This window comes from Anabrus simplex, chromosome 3, assembly GCF_040414725.1.
Source record: "Anabrus simplex isolate iqAnaSimp1 chromosome 3, ASM4041472v1, whole genome shotgun sequence".
Classification (NCBI taxonomy): domain Eukaryota; kingdom Metazoa; phylum Arthropoda; class Insecta; order Orthoptera; family Tettigoniidae; genus Anabrus; species Anabrus simplex.
In genome coordinates this window covers 474,673,904-474,698,438 of record NC_090267.1, presented here as the reverse complement: position 1 = coordinate 474,698,438, position 24,535 = coordinate 474,673,904, and positions in this window count along the sequence as shown.

The following is a 24,535-nucleotide window of genomic DNA, read 5'->3' as shown; positions in this document are numbered from 1 at the left end:
GCCGCAGCACATGCTGCACGTAGCGGTGGGCATTTAACGTGCCTTGAATACGCACTAGAGGTGACGTGGAATCATACGTAATAGCGCCCCAAACCATGATGCCGCGTTGTCTAGCGGTAGGGCGCTCCACAGTTACTGCCGGATTTGACCTTTCTCCACGCCGACGCCACACGCGTCTGCGGTGACTATCTCTGACAGAACAGAAGCGTGACTCATCGGAGAACACGACGTTCCGCCATTCCCTCATCCAAGTCGCTCTAGCCCGGCACCATGCCAGGCGTGCACGTCTATGCTGTGGAGTCAATGGTAGTCTTCTGAGCACCGGGCGAGTTGGCCGTGCGCGTAGAGGCGCGCGGCTGTGAGCTTGCATCCGGGAGATAGTAGGTTCGAATCCCACTATCGGCAGCCCTGAAGATGGTTTTCCGTGGTTTCCCATTTTCACACCAGGCAAATGCTGGGGCTGTACCTTAATTAAGGCCACGGCCGCTTCCTTCCAACTCCTAGGCCTTTCCTATCCCATCGTCGCCATAAGACCTATCTGTGTCGGTGCGACGTAAAGCCGCTAGCAAAAAAAAAGTCTTCTGAGCGGACGCTGGGAGTGCATGCCTCCTTCAACCAATCGACGGGAAATTGTTCTGGTCGATATTGGAACAGCCAGGGTGTCTTGCACATGCTGAAGAATGGCGGTTGACGTGGCGTGCGGGGCTGCCACTGCTTGGCGGCGGATGCGCCGATCCTCGCGTGCTGACGTCACTCGGGCTGCGCCTGGACCCCTCGCACGTGCCACATGTCCCTGCGCCAACCATCTTCGCCACAGGCGCTGCACCGTGGACACATCCCTATGGGTATCGGCTGCGATTTGACGAAGCGACCAACCTGCCCTTCTCAGCCCGATCACCATACCCCTCGTAAAGTCGTCTGTCTGCTGGAAATGCCTCCGTTGACGGCGGCCTGGCATTCTTAGCTATACACGTGTCCTGTGGCACACGACAACACGTTCTACAATGACTGTCGGCTGAGAAATCACGGTACGAAGTGGGCCATTCGCCAACGCCGTGTCCCATTTATCGTTCGCTACGTGCGCAGCACAGCGGCGCATTTCACATCATGAGCATACCTCAGTGACGTCAGTCTACCCTGCAATTGGCATAAAGTTCTGACCACTCCTTCTTGATGTTGCATTTGCTCTGTCAGTCAGTGTACATAAAACTGGCAACTGTCGAATATTCGATACTTTGGTCCCCGCTGTATGGGCACTTTCGAAAATTCGACGTGTTCGTATTTGATCACAAAATTTGCTGAATTCTTCAACAGATGTCATGATAGTCTACTTTTTGTTGTTTTCGATGTCCATAGCCGCCGTGAGTTCAGCTTCGTTCATAGCAACAACCTCTTTGTACGCAAATTCACGGACGTAAATAAGTACAGTTTTCCCACCATCTGTTTGTGCGCCATTGCTGCAGTGTTTTTAAACAAATCTTCACTGGCTCTGCGTTGCCATTTTATTTCAGTTTATTTCGTAGTTTTCCGTACGGTACGAGTTATTTACTTCTTTATAATAATTGTATTACTTGATTGATTATCTACATTTTGAATACAGTGTGTATCTAAATGTGGCACCGTCATTACGTAAGTATGGCGAATTTTGTTGGAAGATGACTTTCAGGATATAGAGAATGAAGCAACAGATTCTGAGTCGGATTTGGAACTTGTATCAGCTATTTCTTCCCATCAAATATCGGAAAGTGAAAGTGATGACAAGCCTGCAATACAGCAACCTATCGCAACAAACTGGTCTAAGGTCACGTCTCCTGAGCAAGCCATGCCAACAGAGCTTCCTTAATATTTTAAAACATATACTTCTCAGAGTAATGAAACGTTTTCTAATGCATTACAGGTACTTTATTGACAATTTATATATCTCAGTTTGTTTGTGACATGTTTCACTTATATACACATATGATCAAAAGTTTTTATTATTATTATTATTATTATTATTATTATTATTATTATTATTATTATTATTATTATTATTTAGAATTTGGGAATTCTACTTTTTGAACAGACTGTACATTTATCTAGTCAAAATATTTATGCAATTTCGTGTCAATACGACAATCATTGTACTAGCTTAAAGTAGATACATAAAACTTCGTAGATTTATTCCATACTTCGTGGATATTTTGTATATTATTTAGACAAGTTAAATATACCAAATATGGTTGCCACCACTAGATTTAACATTGTTTGAACCCCACTGTCGGCAGCCCTGAAAATGGTTTTCCGTGGTTTCCCATTTTCACACCAGGCAAATACTGGGGCTGTACCTTATTAAGGCCACGGCTGCTTCCTTCCCATTCCTAGGTCTTTCCTCTCCCATCGTCGCCATAAAATCTATCTGTGTCGGTGCGACGTTTAGCAACTAGAAAAGAAAAAGATTTAACATTGCCAGTTATAGGGTTACTACAGGCACAATCTGATAACTCCATTGGGAGATAAATCTCAGCAATGTAACTGAAGCGCTATTCCCACCTTAAGAAAATTGTTGAAAAACGCAAGAAGACGCACAACAAAAGGCACATGGGACGTACCCATTATTGGTATGGTACTACTTTTAAGTAATCACATCTTTCTGGTCTGGATCATCTGTTGGATTAGACAGTATTCAACAACTGCAATGCATGTGGACGAAATAATAAACATTCCTTTGAAGTGGAGTTTGCACATTTTGAACAGAGATTCCTCAATTATTACCGCCTTGCAATTCATAATGGGATGTATAAGTTCTCGATGAAGAAATATTTTTTCCCCGCCAATAGAGCATTTCTAGATTTAAGGATTTTCACATCTTTGCTCCAAACCCAGGGTTTAGTTACATTACACAACTTCTGCAGTTCAGTATGATGCACAGAACGAGGGAAAATCAGTACTGTGTGCTAACATCACGGGCACCAATAACTATGCAACATGACGCGGCATAGAAAGGAAGAGACTTTAGATGTCTAAATGGGATATCTCCGCCCATGCTGTCACAATGGGTGCTCACAGTTCACCCGTTGTGACAGAGGGTGTCTTATAGTAGCCCAAGCATCGTCCTATCATGGGGCATGTATTTTCAATGTCCGGGAGATCCGGTGGGCGTGCTTGTAAATGGAGAAATGTGGCATGGTGGTCATTCAGGAACTGTGGGACGATATGTGCCATATGTAGTTCCACCATAGTCATGTTGGCACAGGGCTCCAGGCTGGCCTTGAAGATAAAAAATGTCAACAGTCTTCAACACCTCAAGACTTATCGGATAGTGACATATTACTTCTTCTTCATCTTCTTAATCTGTTTACCCTCCAGGTTAGGTTTTCCGTCGGACTCAGCGAGTGATCCCACCTCTACCACCTCAAGGGCAGTGTCCTGGAGCTTCAGACTCTGGGTCGGGGGATATACAACTGGGGAGGATGACCAGTACCTCGCCCAGGCGGCCTCACCTGCTATGATGAACAGAGGCCTTGTGGGTGGATGGGAAGATTGGAAGGATAGACAAGGATGTGGGAAGGAAGCGGCCGTGGCATTAAGTTAGGTACCATCCCGGCATTTGCCTGGAGGAGAAGTGGGAAACCACGGAAAACCACTTCCAGTATGGCTGAGGTGTGAATCGAACCCACCTCTATTCAGTTGACCTCCCGAGGCTGAGTGGAACCCGTTCCAGCCCTCGGACCACTTTTCAAATTTCGTAGCAGAGTCGGGAATCGAACCCGGGCCTCCGGGGGTGGCAGCTAATCACACTATCCTTTAAAAAATGTTAGGAAGCGGTCCACAGAACGCAAGATGCAACGCAGTGCATTCGTGAAGAGATTTTGGGAGATACTAAGGCGAAGGCCAACGAACAAGTTAAAACGCGCCCTTTGAAGGGGCTTAACAAAAAGGGAAAATAATGCAATGCAGGTTGCGAGGACGAGATGAACTGTATCAGAAAATCGAACGACTGGTGGAAACTATCAGGAAGCGACGTGTCAAGTTCTATGATCATCTGTTTCGAATGGATGACAAGCAGCTGACATAGCATTTTCTTACCATACCTTTCACATCTGATAAGTGGTAGAGAGAGGCCAGGCAAGATCTGAAAAAATGGACTAAATGGTGAAGATATTGTTAACAGAACCACGTACCGACACCAGACTTCAAGGGCCTTCATGAAGAAGAACAGCAGAACAGGGGGTTGACAGCACCCCGATCTAACGGCGAGGGTAGGAATTGTGCCGACTGCCGAATCCTGTTGTACTCCTCTGGGGCAATGATTAGTGACTGCCAGATGTATTGATATTGAAGAGTGTTGCTGGAATGAAAGATGACAGGGAAAATTGGAGTACCCGAAAGAAAACCTGTCTCGCCTCCGCTTTGTCCAGCAGAAATCTCACATGGAGTGGCCGGGATTTGAACAAAGGAACTGAGCGGTGAGAGGCCGGCGCACTGCTACTTGAGATGCGAAAGCTTATAATAATAATAATAATAATAATAATAATAATAATAATAATAATAATAATAATAATAATAATAATAATAATAATAATAATAATCGCATGGCCTCAGCTACCGTCTGCAAACATTTTGTTTTGACGCCATCTGGCTGCTTGCTCGTCAATTTCGACGTTCCGAATCTCTCTTGGGCGTCTATGACTGAGTTTTGATGAATTTTGTCGGGCAAACACCGAATGTGTCACCAGAGATCTTTTACAAGCCGACGACGTACGACATGGAGTGTCGAATTTTCCTTCGGGTACTACAGTTTTCCCTGTCATCCTTCATTCCAGCAACACTCTCCAATATCATTTCATCTGCCAGTCACTAATCATTGCCCGAAAGGAGTGCACTTCCCGTAGCAAGATAGTGAACTTACTTTTCTATCTCCCAGTGACATTCCTAAAGCTATAAGCATATACAAAATGACATGCAATGAGTTCTTTAAGCCCTTATATTCATTTAAATAACAGTAAGAGCAAATATGAAATATACGTAAGGTCATAATAGATAACGCCCTGAATTTCTGATATTAAAGAATTTCCTCCCGAATTTGACATGGCGTATATTTCGCAGTTGCCCCTTTAGAAAATTACTGATTACGTTCCTGAGTACTTTATATTAATTACTTATATGTATTTTTAAATAATTTATCTTTACAGAAACTCATGAAGCACTAAGATTAAGGAATAATCTCCAATTACTTTGATATTTGGGGACATTACTTGCCATGGTTCAGGCTGCCGCAGAGTCGATCGTTAGAACGTTCAGTGCAGCGGACTACGTGGTGTTGGCCTTACTTCTGATAGTATGTGCTAGTGTTGGCATCTACTATGGGTTCTTCCGTGGGAAGGTGACGACTGAGGACTACCTTATGGGTGGAAGGAATATGAAATTAATACCAACGTCGTTGTCTCTCATAGCCACGTGAGTATTGCTATTAAATATAGAAGATAAGGAATAGGTATTTTGCCAAAAAATTGTCATTTTTATTTTATTGTTATTTATTAATATGTCAAATGTCCTCTTTAAAATGGTGTATGCATTATGATGATATGATAACTACAAGTGTGTTTTTTAAAATAATTTATGTGATGATCCACGCTAGGTTTCTGCTGTGAGTAGACATGACGGTCTCTTGCAAGTTACTTGACCAACGTTCTATTCAGTGGTACAATGCTAGGTACTTGTATTACTTAGGGGATACTTTCAAAGTGGCTCAGGATTCTAAACGCTATGGAAATGATGTAAATATAACCAAACTCGAATGTGTTGGTCATGCTCAGAAACGTATTGGGACAAGATTGAGAAGACTAAAATCAAGCATGAAAGGAAAGAAACTTAGGGATGGTAGAACAATAGAGGGTAAGACCAGCTTAACTGATTCAGTCATTGATACTCTCCATAATTACTATGGTCTGGCCATCAGGCAAAATAATGATAATGCGGAAGCTATGAGGAAAGCTGTCTGGGCATCTTATTTCAACATTTATTCTAGTAATGAAAATCCTGCACATGGCTTGTGTCCTTCAGGGACAGACAGCTGGTGCAAATATAACAGGAGCAAAGTAACAGGGGAGAAATATAACCATCCTTATAGTTTTTTACCAGCCATTATGGATAGAATCAAACCAACTTTCAAGCATCTTTCTGACCAAAGTCTCCTAAAAAAATGCCCGCACGGCAGGACACAAAACCAGAACGAATGAGTCAATGGTGTCATCTGGAACCGCCTACCCAAAACAGTGTTTGTGGGTATCAGCACACTTCATTTTGGTGTATATGGTGCTGTTTCAAGTTTTAACCAGGGAAATGTCACAAAGTGCGAAGTTCTGCAAGTGTTAGGGTTGAATGTTGGGTGTCGTACTATTGATGCAATGTTGCATAGTGACCTGGTAAAATTAAGGTCTGCTGTCAATGCCATTAAAAATAGCTCTTCAAGCCAGGAAGGACAGGAGATGTGCCAAGAAGAGACTACAAGAGGAATTTGAAGAAGATCCAGATAATCCAAGCTATGGACCTGGCATGCATTGATGTCTTCACTTTGAAGCCCGTTTCCCGTAAGGTTACTTTTTTAATACTTAAGGTGCATTAACTCATCCAGTTTTGAATATATGAACTTAAAATTTGTAGGGCATACTTATAAACACCTTTCTCAACTGCTGAAACAACAGTTTTTAATTTGCCTATATACTACAAATTTTATTAGCAAAAATATATTCTAAAAAGACAAAATATATCTAGTTTCAAAATAAAAAAATAATATCTTCCTCAAGTAGGTCGTTATAAAAATTATGGTTATTTCAGTAGAAGTCCAAGATATTCAACTATAAGCTGCAAAAATTTGAAGCGCCTACCTCCAGTTGTTTCAGAGAAAAACTACAATATAAACAGCCGATTTTATCGTTGGAAGCATAGGGCATTCCGTACCCCCTTAAATATACATCCATATAGATAGCTATATATCAATCACCACTGATCTGCACTTAGGGTAGTCGCCCAGGTGGCAGATTCCCTACCTGTTTTTACCTAGTCTTTTATTAAATAATTGGTAAGAATTTGAAAATTTATTGAACATCTCCCTTGGTGAATTATTCCAATCCCCAACTCCTCTTGCTATAAATGGATATTAGCCCCAATCTGTTATCTTGAATTCCAATTATACCTTCATATTGTGATCTTTCCTACTTTTTAAAATACCACTGAAACTTATTCATTTACTAATGTAATTTCGCGCCATCTCTCCGCTGACAGCTCGGAACATACCACTTAGTCTCCTTTCTCCCAAGTCTTCCCAGCCCAAATATTGCAAATCACTGTATTCATAGACTACAGCAAGGCTTTTGACTCACTCGACAGGAAACTACTGAAACAAAAAGTCAAAGATATGATTGGCATAGAGCACCCACTTATCCATGTATTGGAAGACGTTCTCCAATATAACTACATTGAAATCGATTATGGTGTCAACAGATCGAAGACTATTACACAGACCAATGGAGTCCTACAGGGTGACCCCATAAGTCCGTTGTTGTTCAACATAATGACAGCAGACATCGTTGAGATACTCAAAGGAAAGAAGACAACCACGTTAATCATGTGTGCGGACGACATGGTCTTAGGCTCGACCAACCAAGAAGAGCTGCAGGAAACTTTGATGGAACTTGAGACGTGGGTAGAGAAAAACCATCTTTCAATCAATATGCAGAAAACATATCAGATGGTTTTCAGAAAGGGAGGGCGAATATCGCAAAACCACATACTGACTCTCCACAACAAACCACTAGCGACAGTCAATAGGTTCAAATATTTGGGTGTAACCCTTCAAACGACATCGAGCTCCTTCCGGTGTCACATCCAGGATAGCACAGCAGAGGCCTCGAAAGCAATATGCAAGGTAAAGAACATTGCAGCACTATCGCTGAAGACAGCCATGAGACTTTTTGATACGATGATATCACCCATAGTTACCTACGGTCTGGAACTAATATGGGAAAATCTGACCATCTCTGACTTAGATCGCATAGAAAAGGTGAAAGCTCGTTTCCTAAAACATGCCCTTAGGGTGGGAAAATATGCACCATCTAGACTTGTTTACGTGCTTGTCAAGGAAACTTTTTTATGGAGGATCTAAGACTACGTCTGCCTTCTACTGAGGCATCCAACAAATGACTGGAACGTAGGAGGACGAAGAGAACAGAGATAGATATTGATTTTTATGGAACATCAGTGATGATCGGCCGCAACATACCGTTACGAGACTGACCATTCATGGATTTCACAAAGCCACGTGCTTTTTTGACAGCTGTCTTCTTGACGGACCCTAACCTCACTTTGAAGGACAATAGAGCATCGCTAACCTCACTGTTGCCATCTTGACGGGCCTAAACCTCGAGGCTGCCACCTTGTGCATGTTGTAGCGCGGAATTTAAAATCCAACAACAGAACATCGCTAACCTCACTGCTGCTCTTTTGAAAAGTTCAGTGTTCCAAACACTTAAAACAATCAAGCAGATACTGATTTCTGTTAGGAAAACGCAACTCATCACACCTCGGGGATTTTAAGTTAAAAATGTATCAACTTCAGCTAACTCCTTCCGGGAGGAGGAGGGTGTGGTGAGGTGGTAGAGTAGCCCTTTGGCCCTTTAGCCCTTTAGCCCTTTAGCCCTTTAGCCCTTTAGCCCTTTAGCCCATTAGCCCTAGGAGGAGGAGGAGGTAGATGAAGAGTCCTTTTGCCTTTATGATAAGACGTAACCCCTGGGTTCCATTCCCTATCACGATAATTTTTCGACTCAGCATTTTGCATAGTAGCCCTCGCCTGCACAAGCTACATGCTTGTAACCCATGACAACACATTGAAACAATATGTTTCCGAACCGATATTTCATGTTACATATTTATATAATAACTTGTTCAACAGCTAGGGACTTAAATGTAAGCAGAGTATTTCTTATAGCACTAGCGTTCTGTTTAATTTTACTTCCCGCATAAGCTACATGCTTGTAACCCATGCCAACATATTGACTGATATTTCATATTTATGCGATAACTTGTTCGACTGCTAGGGACTTCAATGTAACCAATGTATTTCTTATAGCACCAATCGTTCTGTTTAATTTTACTCTCCGTGTTTGCGATAATAGGATAGGGTTTGAATCTATGTTTTTTCTATTGTAACTAAATCAGATTATCGTTTACCGAGCGAGTTGGCTACGCAGTATAGTTTCTTCAGTAGTTTTTGATTTTCGCACAAGACGAATGATAGAAGGTAAATCATTTGAAGTTGTACTTTTGCTATATCGTTTACCGAGCGAGTTGGCTACGCAGTATGTGCACAATGTATTTTTTATTTTTACACTAGGCAAATCATTGAAGTTGTACTTTTGCAATATCGTTTACTGAGCGAGTTAGCTACGCGATATGTACACAGTGTGTTTTCGATTTTTACACTAGGCAAATCATTGAAGTTGTACTTTTGCAATATCGTTTACTAAGCGAGTTAGCTACGCGATATGTGCACAGTGTGTTTTTCATTTTTACGGTAGGCAAATAATTGAAATTGTACTTTTGTTCTGAACACATCAAAAAATGTTCTGATCACATGTTGAAGTTAACAGCATCGATTACAGTGTTCGATTCTAGTCTTGTTATGTTTCAATCTGATCTTCTTAGAACAAAGGTATCCCCTAACATGTTCTAAACACATGTTGTATCGAGTACAGTGTTCGATTCTAGTCTTAATCACTTATGTAGTGTTCTGAACGCATCAATCAATGTTCTGATCACATGTTGAGGTTATCGACATCCATTCTAGTCTTGTTATGTTTTGCAAGCCTAAACATGCAAGATGACGTTATCGCTGTACACTCTTGCCTTCGTGATGCAGGTTTAAACTTGTTCGATAGAGATATAAAGCTATGCCTTGACATAAGAGGTGGAGTAGGAGGAGGAGGTGGAGGAGGAGAATGATGAGACCTTAACAGCCTATGTATAGCCGCCATTGTTTAAAGATGATAGCTGTTAAAAGAATTTTTCAAATTACCACCACATTTCAAAGGTAGTAGCTAAAGATGGCAGTATGGTGCTCTGTTAACAAGCACATAGAATTTCAAATTGCCCTCCACCGCATGCATAACAGCAGCCGTCATCTTGCGCAGTAGCCTCTAAGCTAGCTTTCTTCATAAGAGTAGCCGCCATCTTGTGCGAGCACCCCTAGACTGTCACATAAGGAGCTATGTATAGCCACCACTTTGTGACCGCTATCTAGCATAAGCATTCCTAGGGCGTCTCAAGCCATCTTGTGCAAGCACCCTTAAGCTGTCTCATAAGAAGTTATGTATAGCCGCCATCTTGTAGAATTAGATAGCTGCCAATGCCAAAGGGCTTAAGTAGGAATCGAGCCGTTGATCTCCTCATTAGACTATGTTTTTCTTATGCTATTATGTTCCTGATACTGCGGACCTGGCTATTAGGCGGAAAGTTTTTGTCCCTTTTGCTCTACGACGTACCGTTTTCGAGATATTTAATATTTTGCATTTAAGCCCCAAATTTAATGAATCGAACCAGCACGGCACGTTATACTCTCTACCATAGCTAGACCTGATCATGTTACGAAGACTTGCTTCAATACAAGCTAAAACAGAGCAAATGCAAAGGGCCTAAGTAGGAACCGAACCGTTGATCTCATCATAAGACTATGTTTATCCTATGCTATCATGTTCCTCATACTGCGAACCTAGGTATTGGGTAGAACAATTTTGTCCGGTTTGCTCTACGACGCACCGTTTACGAGATATTTAACATTTTGCATTTAAGCCCCAAATTTAATGAATTGAACTAGCACGACACGTTAGCCTCTAAGCTAGCTTTCTTCATAAGAGCAGCATCCATCTTGCGCAAGCACCCTTAAGGTGTCTCATAAGGAGTCGTGTATAGCCGCCATCTTGTGTCCTCCATCTTGCGCAAGCATCCTTAGGGAGTCTCAAGCCATCTTGTGCAAGGACCATGAAGCCGTCTCATAAGAGCAGCCGTCATCTTGCGCAAGAATCCCTAGGGCGTCTCATAAGGAGCCATGTGTAACTGCCATCTTGCGCAAGCACCCCAAGGGTGTCTCATAAGAACTTATGTATAGCAGCCATCTTGCGTAAGCACCCTTAAGGAGTGATGTATAGCCACCATCTTGTGCAATTAGCGTCGAGAGATGGCTGCTGTAGAATTTTTTTTAAATTATCCGCTACTATATTTGAAAGGTATGTAGCTAAAGAGTGCAGCACTGAGGTTTGTGATGCAAGATGGCGGATGACAGCTGTCAAAAAAGCACGTGAGTTTGTTTCCAAACAAGAGCACGTGGAATTTGCCGCCACCACATTTCAAAAGGTAGTAGCTAAAGATGGCAGCACGGTGCTCTGTTGATTAAAGATGGCGGATGACAGCTAGCGGAACTTTTCAAATTGCCCGCTACTACATGCTTAAGGTGATGGCCATAAAGAGGGCAGCACGGTGTTCTGTTGATTAAAGATGGCGGATGACAGCTAACGAAATTGCCCGCATGATAGCAGCACGGTGCTCTGTTGATTAAAGATGGCGGATGAGAGATGTCAAAAAAGCACATGAGTTTGTTTCCAAACAAGAGCACGTGGAATTTGCCACCACCACATTTCAAAGGTATGTAGCTAAAGAGTGCAGCACTGAGGTTTGTGATGCAAGATGGCGGATGGCAGCTGTCAAAAAAGCACGCGAGTTTGTTTCCAAACAAGAGCACGTGTAATTTTTCAAATTGCCGTCACCACATTTCAAAGGTATGTAGCTAAAGAGGGCAGCACGGTGCTCTCTTGATTAAAGATGGCTGCTGTTAGGTGGAATTTGCCGCCACCATAATTCAACTAAAGAGTGCAGCACCGCGCTCTGTCGATTAAAGATGGCTGCTGTCAAAAAGCATTTTCAAATTATCCGTCACCACATTTCAAAGGTATGTAGCTAAAGAGGGCAGCACGTTGCTCTGTTGATTAAAGATGGTGGATGAGAGCTGCCAGAAAAGCACGTGGCTTTGTTTACCGATTCAAATCTCGCGCTAGTGAGGTTAAGTTGGCACCACTAAGGTTTAGGCCCGTCAAGATGGTAGCATTGAAGTTAGCGATACGTTGTTGTCTGTTAAAAAGCACGTGGCTGTCAAAAAGCACGTGGATTTGTTTACATATTCAAATTTCGCGCTAGTAAGGTTAAGTTGGCAGCACTGGAAGAGGTCCCTGGCTGCGGAGGAACGGGCCCCTGGGAAGGCCTCCCGGGCGGCGGCGAATGAGGCCCCTGGGAGCCCGGTGGAGGCGGAGGCTGCCGAATCCCCCCATTATACTACTAACAAGTTCTGATATTTCTGTGGTTTAATTTCCTTTTTCCTCGTTATGTACACGTTTTTTAACACATCGCTTCTTATCGTGTAAAAAACCAGTTACAGTACTCTAATTTGTTTACGAGTTTCCGCACGGTTTATCTGTGTAGAGTGCGTACACCTGAAATTGTGTTACAAATCGCCTAACGGCTTCCCTGCAAGACTGCGTTTTCACATACTTATCGTTCATTAATTCCGTTTCCTGTACCGTGTACATATGTGGAGGCATCATGAGAATTATACCCCGAAGTAACACTTCACAACTCGAGAACAGTTGGAGCGACAGATCAATACTTAATACATGTTCTAAGCACGGACCTGAACTGCGAAGTGCGGGCGGAAACCTATCTCAATGGAAGTCAGTTTGTCTTCACTATAGTCGGCTTGGTGTTGGCATCGTTTGTTATGCCAATAGCTTTCCTGCCAGTACTTCACAAGCTAGAACTCACTTCTGTCTACCAGGTCGCTGCGCTATGTAACGGGAAGTGATGAGTGTACGGGAGACAGATAAGCTTGGTTAATATAATTAAATATTTTTAAGTCGAAATGTGGATTATATTGGTTGGTAATATCTAAGAATATGGAACGTATATGAAATATAAGCACTGCATATTTCAACTGCAAACGTCATGATTCGCGAACATAACACAAAATTTAGTTGATTTTAGTTTCCTAAACACATATGTATTTACATAGAAATCCGTTCCATGATTATCGTTTAACACTTAACAGTTTTCGCAGGCCCAGCGACGAAATTCTGATATGTACTGCATAGATTAGAGCTGTGATGGGTGTGTTTACGAAATTTATTTCATCGCCTTTAAAGCATGTCTCATTCTTCCTGTATCTTTTCTTCATATCAGGTTGATCTCAGGAACAGTAATGCTGGGATATCCTACGGAAACCTATCTCAATGGAAGTCAGTTTGTCTACACTATAGTCGGCTTGGTGTTGGCATCGTTTGTTATGCCAATAGCTTTCCTGCCAGTACTTCACAAGCTACAACTCACGTCTGTCTACCAGGTAACGTGGAATTAAATAACTAACCCTTAACTATGGACGTTAACATTTTGCGCGTAGTTACTGACATGGGGTCCCACGGACCACTGCTGGAAATATGGGCTTGAAAATGCCAAGGTATTAATTTTGATGTTTAAACTGTGTATTCTAATAAGTCACGCATTACTGAATTAAAATACATAAAACATAAGCAGTTAATGGCAATATTAAAGCACCAAAAGTAATATTACGTGTAAGGTTGCTGTTTCTATGGTACAAAACAGGAGACTTCGGAGATGTCTGAGTATTCACAGTTGGTAACACATATTTACTTAACTGCTTCCTAAATGTTGTGTTCACACAACGGAGCATATTACAAGTTGCTTAGAATAATTATTACACGAAACAGAAAAAAGTTTGCATCACTTCCTTTCACCTTATAATTTTTGTAAAAATAAAAGTCTCTGCGTTTAGAAAACATGGGTCCATCTGTCTCATTTATGACGGTATAGGGTCATCATCCACATGTCAATTCAATGCGAATGTCTGTACTTTTCAAATAAAAGTAAACTCATGTCCTCGTCCCGAGGTGGTGCAGCTCATTTTTGGCACATTCAGGTGAGCTGCATGTACCATTTTGACCATATGCTAGCACTCCTGCCACATTCATTTTTTGGCAATACTGCGTATCGAACCGAGACCTTTAAGGATGGCAGATAATAGTGACAACTATTACACTACGGAAGTGGATATTTCACAAATGAGGAATGTAAAGAATCGCTCTTAGTTACATAACTACTGACGTAAGGTCCCAGGGACGCACGCCAGTAGTTAAGGGTTAGATTTTCTTGAAGAAGCAATGAACTTAATTGTAATATACAATAATAATTTAACAAAGCAAGTTGGCCGTGCGGTCAGGGTGGTGAAGCTGTGAGCATGCACTCGGAAAATAGTGGGCTCACACCACACTCTCTGCAGACCTGAATATGGTTTTGCATGTTTTCCCATTTTTACAGCAAGCTTTAATGATAACGTTGTTGTACAACATCTTACAAACATCTTTGTATTGGCAATTTTCAGAATGTTTACCTAATATCTGCAACTGGACAGACGAGGTTTTCATACACGGTTAAGAGGTTTTCGGAAGTTCTAGTGTAATTTATATGAAAGCTGGAAATAATTTAAAATATACTTGGAAATATTTATTAATTTAGGTTGAATGAAATATATAATTTGACAGCATTAACGTTCAATAGTTATTTATATCATTAAATAAGCGTTATTCGAAAGAACTAAATCTAACATTTTTAATCCTTATCGAAAGGCCAACGGGCATTTGACACTAAAACTGACTATTCAGATATACAATGGTTACTAACTGGCCGTTAGGGGGCAGAATACTTGTTTTATATTTTCCATCATTGGGAAGTCTGACATGCAAGGTCAGGATACAAATATCTTTAAAAAAAACAAAAAACAAAACAATTTGCGATGTTTTCATTCATTGGTGTGTCCCATATCTCCAGCAAAGAATTTTTACGTGCTAGAGCTGTTCGTGACCCGAGTAGTGCATATAGTCGTCTCACGATGCTTCAAATAATTGAGTTTACGGTAACGTTGTAGCCCCTGCAAAATTCGGCAACTTCCCAAACATCTCGTTGCTGCGTGAAGACATTTCGTTCATCACAATGAAATCTCCTACGGCGTATCTGGCAGACCACCCATTATACTGCGGAGTATACACCTGAAGCAACTGGCACAGGCAATTATAATATAATAGCGAGAAATATACACCCGCGAACTTAATTTTGAGACGCCTCTCAGAGTCTAAATATAAACACTATAAAATAATTGCATCCTTATTTTTGTTACAGTATTTAGAGATGCGGTTCAACAAATCGGTGAGACTGATGATTTCTACCATATTCGTCATCCAAACGGTAAGTGAACAACACATTTATATCTTCATATTCATACTAAAATATAAACTAGAAAGGTTTTGACCTCATTATTTATTCAGATAATTTTTATGTGAATAGGTATATCGGTTTTCGCACGAACAAAGACGGCATATTATAAACACTCAAAACGTAGGCATTTAATTATGGTGGAACATACGCATCGTGCCTTTACTTATAATTAAGACGCTCGTATAAAAAGTATGAACCAAGCTTAATGCTGTTATGGGTTCGTTGCTTGGTGTACTATTAAAATAATAGATTCTTTGTATATTCCTACTTAAGGTAATTCTACACCATCATGGGTTGAATGAGCCATAGAGATGGTTATAAGCAATTTATTATACGAGTATAACTATCGTTGAATTAACATCAACAGTATTGTTACAATTACATTTAGAATATTGCAATTGGTCATTCCTCTGCGTTCACTCAAATGTGTCTGGTCCAATCAAATGAGTTCTATTGTGATATAAAAATAAGAGTGGAATCAGGAAAGATCCTTGGGGTAGTCTAATATTATTATCAGAGATTCCAGTTACTAGTTACTCAACCTTATTATTTTTTAAACTTCACCATTAATCTACAGGCACTAATTGTATTCCCTCCGTTTCAGATCATCAGTATACCCCGATTCATATACCCTCCAGCAATTGTGTTTAATCAAGGTAAGCGAATTTTTAAGTTATTATGATTTTCAGAATGATTCTCAGAGTAGAGCATATTATACTGTATTTCTTTTCAACAGCAAATGGTAGGATTAAAATTCCTGGAACTAAAGGCTCCCTAGAGGAGAAAGCATTCCAAACACACAGTTCGATAAGAGAGATGCGTTTCAGAATACGAAGGTTGGGGTATAAATAGTAGAAACTATTGTTTTTCACACTAATTCGTTATATAACTGACAGTTGATAGTGGGGAGCGTAAGGTGCTGTAGAATGCGTGAATAATGCCGAATAGGTTTACTAGATTTAGGATATGAAGCGAGCAAGCGAGTCAAGAAATACTTGTGCTACAGAACGTTTATTCTCAGAGAGTACAACAACCTTTACGGTAAACCCTCAGTGTAGTACCCCAGATTGCCCACAACATGTTGCCAACGATGCGGAAGACCTCGAATACCAGTCGATTCCGTATGTGTGAATTTTGTAATCCCGTATTTTACAGCGCCGGTAATGTCCTGTCGTGTCTAAAATCGTCTCCCACACAATGTGGATGAAGTCAAAATTGAACGGAGACAAATCCGGTAAGTATGGCGGGTGTTCTAGTACTTCCCCCACCCAGCGCTTAAAATGTCTCCGTAAACGCTCTACCACATCCCGTCCACCTACCATTGTCTCTTGGAAAGGTACGGTATCCAACTGATGAGCACCTGCCGCCCTGGAGCGAAACGCTGTTAATGTTACGATTTAGTTTCATGAATTTAATTTATACATTGGTTGGTTTCTTTTGTAGATCATAGTTATAACAGTATGGTTAAGTATACAGTGAGGTCAGATGGTTAATTCTTCTGGCTTGAGGACTGGGCGATTGTTTAAGTTTAATACGCTTCTCTTCATATACGTAGAATTCACTGCAAGCCTCCACACGAACACGCAAAAGTGAATACATTCCACCATATAGGTCTGGTGTCCGGAACTGTATCCAGCCGTGAAACAGAGCTAACTCCACACCAACTATCAACCCCACTAAAGGCTGAGAAGAAGATGATGATAATACTACAATTTGGATTATCTTTCATCTGTAACTTGTCACCTTGTTTCCTTATATATATATATATATATATATATATATATGAATCATGATTTATTGAAATATTATAAAATGACGTGGATGGATTCATTTCGATGAGAATAATGTACTGACCAGCTTGGCATATGCTGACGATTCTGTCTTAATTGCAGACTGGGCCGAAAGCCTTGTATCTAATATTTCAGAACTTGAAAAGTTTTGCTGCCTGGATGATTTATGATAATTAGCATTTCGAAGACTAAATTATTTTCAGTGAGGTAGAAACCTAAGAAAATTAAGGGTCAGGTCAAGAATTCAAAACTGGAACAGTTAGTTCATTAGGTATTAAGGACGCGTATTCACTGAGATAACCGCACTGACTTTTTGTATTTTAGGAATGGAACTTTACTGATTTCTACACCTAGCATTAGAGAAATAGGCACAGTGAATTAAGATCCCAGATTATTCTCAAAACCCGGTAAGTAATTCCTGAAAAAGGGAGTATTTCTTTCACCAGCCGTCGACTGCCATATTCGAATTACGAATGTTAAAAACGTTATTAATGCTAAAATCGTTCCAGTCGTTACATTCGGAGTAGACATCGTATGAAAAAAGGTCAGCGTCAAGGATCCAAGGACATTCGACGCAGTCAAATCACACTAATTGAAAGCTGACCTAGGTATATCAAAACACACAAGATCGAGACGAGCCCATGAACTAGCCAAAGACTCTTTCTTCCAAAAGACCTGCGTATGAAGTTTACCCTTTCCTACACGGACCCATCTTCTACACGACGTAGGCCATGGTCCGACACTAATCAAGAACTTCGACATCTCGTGAACTCGTTGGCAGTACCATAATAAAATCTGCAAAAACAAGCGTTTTCAAAGCCCGGACAGGAAAGGCGTATGTGAGCTGTGTGAACAACTCTACGATCGATACCATGGTACTACACGTAAGAGCTTAATAATATCCCTAGTGTATTTATGTCTTGTAAAATGATGTGATTGTAATGTGAAAGTGTACATGGTGTGGTAACACTAGACATTACACACAACTGGTGCCTATTTCAAGAAATTGGTAAAAGGTGTTGCATACACGTTATTTTATCTGTGGCGATAGCAAAGGGTTCAAATCCCCCACTATTCATAAGGTATTTGGAGAAATGCTAGGGCGAATTCCAAGCTCTCAGAAGCAACTGAAAGAACCATGCACCTTTTGAGCACCTTGGCTATCCTTAGCGATTCAATTAAATAAGCCCCATGACTGGCGAACGAAGCGAGTTTGAAGACATTCCGTTTTCTCGAAAAATACTTGTCGAATTTTGAAAACAATCGCACCCCTAAATTTTAAATGCTCATATCGACGGAACATCTGGGCTGGTCATCTATTGCGTCATTCATCCTGGTCCATCTCGTTGATCGAAGGAAACGAGGAAGGGAGACCAAAAGAGGTAGACCAAGAACAGAATTTCTAGATTACGTTAAAAGAATGCAGCCCTACCAGTTAATTAAACACCTGGCTCAAGAGCAGAAGTGATCATGCTGCCCACCAACCTTCGGGTTGAGGAGACAAAGAAGATCTTTAATACTGGGTGTAAAAATAGTGTAATCCATTTCAAAATAATACCATCTGACAGTCAATGACACCTTGGAAAAAAGTGCTGCAAGTTTGACAATGAGACACTCAGTAACATAAATGGAACAGACTCTCGATATCCTTAACGGTTTACAAGATTTGAGGCGAACTTATTACATAAAGGATTTAGAGAGAGGCAAATTCAGGATAACTATTTTCAAGACTGGATTCAGATCTGTAAGCTGAGCAATTTTGTAATCCTGAAATACGACAATTACTTGGTAGTGCTTCTTGCAACTTGCTGGTTAATCAATTGTATATCGTGGTGGAGTGTCAGGGTCCTTAACCTAAAATAAGTGCACGCAAAGATAGCTTGTCTTAGTTTGACCAAATTTATTAAACTTTCTTCTTCTTCTTCTTTTCCTCTGTCCTTTTCCCTAGTTATCTGTTTTATGGCCGGATAGCCTTGGTCATCAAAATCGCTTAGTGTATTAGTATCAGATAAGTAATCCCTAAATACACCCATTAGACATTCAAACACGCTTCAAACTTTTCCCTTAGATAGTACGCAGACATAAGCTGTTTAATTTTCAGCCATGCAATACTCCAGACTCCTCAGGCTTATATAAAGTAAAATGCATGATAACCATCACAACCAGCTTTAACATCAATATTAAATGAAGAACTACTCGTAGTAAGGATGTAACGAACACATTTTTGAAAAGTGACATTTCAGTGGAAATAGGGTGTATCATCATGCCTCTATGCTGTAGTGTCATCTTATGTCTTGACTTTTAACTTAAAACTGGTTTACAGCCAGCAGAACTTTGTCGTCCGTGGCGTAAGGATGGAACATCAGTCAAGATGATAGGCAGTGCTTGGTTCATCACCAGGTGTAATAGATCATTTAAATGAAATGAAATGATGTATGGCTTTTAGTGGCGGGAGTGTCTGGAGACAAGTTCGGCTCGCCAGATGCAGGTCTTTGTGATTTGACTCCCGTAGGCAACCTGCGCGTCGTGATGAGGTTGAAATGATGATCAAGACTCACACATACACAGCCCCCGTATCAGCGAAATTAAACCATTGTGGTTAAAATTTCCGACCCTTCCGGGAATCGAACGCCGGACTCCTGTGACCAAAGGCAAGCACGCTAACCATTTAGCCATGGAGCCGGCCATGGACGAAATCAGATCTAGATTTTGAAATATTGTCTTGATATTTGTATTACTATTCCTTTTATTTTTGCTCCAAGTGCATGTACAGGATTTATCTTCTGGGTTGGTAGATGTAGAGTGGGTTTCGGCCCATAAGTGGCCACGGCTGGCCCTTGGTCCAACAGCTCTGCACTCTGACCTGCCAACCGAGCAGAGGAGGGGTTCTACTGTGGTTCTATGCCTCTGCGTTCGGGGGACGGGACAGGGCTGGACATCACGGCCGACTCCAAACGTCGGCTGTCCTGAGAATGGTTTTCCGTGGTTTTCCATTCTCCTTCACTAAGGCGAATGCCGGGAGAGTTCCTAGCATAGGCCACGGCCACCAACCACATCACCTTATCCATGCATCTCCTTCACCGTAACAAATCTCCCAGCCTGGGAGACGGTGCTACCGTCGAAGAGGCCCGCCTCCTCCTTCAGGGGAGGAATAAAATATTTTACATAGTTTATCTGCTGTTATATACACATGTAAGGCATACTTGCAGGCTATTTTCCATTGCATCACTTACAATTCATACATTACTTTTAAAACCTAAAATTTTTGAGTAGATGAACTCATTTGTACACTTGCACATGCAGTTGGTTCAAGTAGTGTATACCATGAAAAAATCTAAAAGTAATTTTCCTCTCTCCTGAAAAATTACTGATTTGTTGGTGACATCCTTATGCTGAAGAGGTCTCCGAATATTGACCTCTTAATAACAGCAGGGCTTCTGTATGTAGTCACAGAACGCCTTCCATAACCTCTCCGCGGCATAGCTGCGGAATGCAAGTTACAGTTTGCATCAGTGGGCATGTCTGGAAGACTTGACGTCATGCGCATGAGCAATAGCACTGATAACGGACGTAGAGAAATTCTCACTGCTCTTAGAGTCCCACACTTCTTCTCAAAGGCGCGACGGACAGGGTTGTGCTCACTATTTATAGTTGTCAGCAGAGTTATGTACTATAAATGAGGATGTATATTAAGGCAATCACAAGTACTCAGTCCCCGAGTTAGAGAAATTAAACAAACATAGAAAAAATTCCCGGTCTAGGCGGGAAACGAACTCAGAGTCGAATGAACCAAAGGTCACTACGCTGATTATTGAGGCAAGGCGCCGGACTAAAGTCATATAACTACTATATACAGGTATTTAAAAGATAATTTGCTTTTAAGTTTTCAGCTTCACACAGTTTGTGCTCACAGACGGTGTCGAACACATAGTCCCCTGGCTCGTCGAACTCCTGCTCTCCAACACGGCCTCTCACATCTCAGTATAGTTCCCGTAGCAGTTCACTTTAGAACTCGTCACACTTAAGTAATTAAGTCCCTTTTACCTCTCGCTGACGCACAACGAGTGCCCGTCACTGACTTCTGACCATCTCGTAACTGCCTCGTGATTGACTCAAGACTGTTTGACTCTCGCAGAATTCCCTCATACATAACAGCTAGCGGAGGATTCGCGTAGTTTGTAATACGGTTTATCCTGGGTGTATTTTCCATTATTAGCGAGCTTCCAGCTTCTTCTAAGGATATTTCCTATAGTGAGCCTGATCTATTCGCCGAGGATATTATTTTACTCGCCTTCTTCCTGTTCCCCTCAAAACCCCGACCATCAATGTCATAATATCAATATTTTGTCAAATAATGGATTTATTGAATGCTATTTATTGATGTAATTTTGAAATACACTGACTGACAGAGCAAATGCAACACCAAGGAGGAGTGGTTCGAAAGGGATGAAAGTTGGGGAAAAAAGAGAGACGGCACGGACGAATAATTGATGTTTATTTCAAACCGATATGCAGGTTGCACAATGCGCACGGCATCGACTCAGTAGGATGTAGGACCACCGCGAGCGGCGATGCACGCAGAAACACGTCGAGGTACAGAGTCAACAAGAGTGCGGATGGTGTCCTGAGGGATGGTTCTCCATTCTCTGTCAACCATTTGCCACAGTTGGTCGTCCGTACGAGGCTGGGGCAGAGTTTGCAAACGGCGTCCAATGAGATCCCACACGTGTTCGATTGGTGAGAGATCCGGAGAGTACGCTGGCCACGGAAGCATCTGTACACCTCGTAGAGCCTGTTGGGAGATGCGAGCAGTGTGTGGGCGGGCATTATCCTGCTGAAACAGAGCATTGGGCAGCCCCTGAAGGTACGGGAGTGCCACCGGCCGCAGCACATGCTGCACGTAGCGGTGGGCATTTAACGTGACGTGGAATCATACGCAATAGCGCCCCAAACCATGATGCCACGTTGTCTAGCGGTAGGACGCTCCACAGTTACTGCCGGATTTGACCTTTCTCCACGCCGACGCCACACTCGTCTGCGGTGACTATCACTGACAGAACAGAAGCGTGACTCATCGGAGAACACGACGTTCCGCCATTCCCTCATCCAAGTCGCTCTAGCCCGGCACCATGCCAGGCGTGCACGTCTATGCTGTGGAGTCAATGGTAGTCTTCTGAGCGGACGCCGGGAGTGCAGGCCTCCTTCAACCAATCGACGGGAAATTGTTCTGGTCGATATTGGAACAGCCAGGGTGTCTTGCACATGCTGAAGAATGGCGGTTGACGTGGCGTGCGGGGCTGCCACCGCTTGGCGGCGGATGCGCCGATCCTCGCGTGCTGACGTCACTCGGGCTGCGCCTGGACCCCTCGCACGTGCCACATGTCCCTGCGCCAACCATCTTCGCCACAAGCGCTGCACCGTGGACACATCCCTATGGGTATCGGCTGCGATTTGACGAAGCGACCAACCTGCCCTTCTCAGCCCGATCACCATACCCCTCGTAAAGTCGTCTGTCTGCTGGAAATGCCTCCGTTGACGGCGGCCTGGCATTCTTAGCTATACACGTGTCCTGTGGCACACGACAACACGTTCTACAATGACTGTCGGCTGAGAAATCACGGTACGAAGTGGGCCATTCGCCAACGCCGTGTCCCATTTATCGTTCGCTACGTGCGCAGCACAGCGGCGCATTTCACATCATGAGCATAGCTCAGTGACGTCAGTCTACCCTGCAATTGGCATAAAGTTCTGACCACTTTTTCTTGGTGTTGCATTTGCTCTGTCAGTCAGTGTAAATACTCCATATTTTACTAGATGCAGAAATAGACTTATATTGTCAACAGTGAAGGATGCTAAGCTATGTTGTGAAATGTATTGTTGAATAAAATAACGCATTTTATTTTCCAGTCACGGGCAAAAATCTTCATTATGGTTCAGCCCTTATTACGATCGTCTGCATATTCTACACATGTGTGGTAAGTTTCTATAAAAATGAAATTTAGTACATTTTTATGGTTAAAATTTAACTTCTTTAAATTTTCTGTGGAAGAAACTGTAGTGAAATCCTTGGGGTAAAAACAAGAATAGATTCCTCACATCTAGAGAAGACTGAGAGTTTATATCAACGTTGGGTGCGAAAATGCGTGATTATCGAGAAATGAGGATTTATTCGTAGTGCACTCTAACACATCGTACTGGTGCAATTATATTTATTAACATATATCCTGGATGATGTTGTACTGAGGATGTTTTTAACTCTGTTGACACGTCATAATGAAATGTCCATAATGTCCACCTCCACCCTGAAGAGTGTTCCTTACTTATTGAGTTCTGAACACGCTGAAGAATTTCTGATGGAGTTGGGGCAGAATTACGGGACAGCCACAATTTGAGAACGGAAAATTGCTGCTTCATCCATAACACTCCATTACACCAAAATCATTCGGTATCTCTCACAGGAGGGAGTCCAGGAAAGCGTAGGGGACAAGTCGTTAATCATCTATCTATCTAAAACTGCCGATAATGCGCATTTAAGTCATTGAAATACAAAAACTCTAACGTATATGTATGATCATTAAAATAAATATAACATTATATATTTATTTAAACTTTTTCATTTCAGGCCTGCCGTACTACAGAGTATATTATATGAACATTTATCTACTTTAAAAATGAAGAACATTCGTAATATTAACCTTAATTATTACAGTTTCCTCAGAATATTTTTTTGCTAGTGGCTTTACGTCGCACCGAAACAGATAGTTCTTGTGGCGACGATGGGATAGGATAGGGCTAAGAGTTGGAAGGAAGCGGCCCTAACCGCACGGCCAATTCTCCCGGTCCTCAGAATGAAAGCAGATCCTCTTAGCGAAGTAAGCAGTTCTTTATCCAAACCGCGGCTCAACCAAAACCGGTGTAACAGTTTCGGCAGTGTTACCCCGTGCACCATTCACGAATCCTATATTAGTTATATCATGAAGATCATATTTCTCCTTATAACATTTGATGGTTGGTTCGTAAATGGCGTCTACTTCCTCAGGCTGGCCACTGAGTGACTAAAAACGAATGGTAAGATCAATGATAACTCCGCTCTTATATGATGGTTTGAAAGCAATCATGCCAGTGTGATTATTACTTTCGTCACTGGCCAGTCCAATCACCTCTTCATAAACCTGGAAGCCTTTTGCACTCACACCTCCTGCTAGATGTGCGCTAACTTGCATATTCTAATGTTCTCCCGTCATTACCTTACAAGAGGAGTTCGAAATACCCGCTTCCCGTCATATTGCAGGCTTGTGCTCGTCGTCGTGTAGAATTACAAATAGGCCCAGTTTTTACATATTGTTTGAAAGGATCTTACAATCCGGCCATGGAGTACT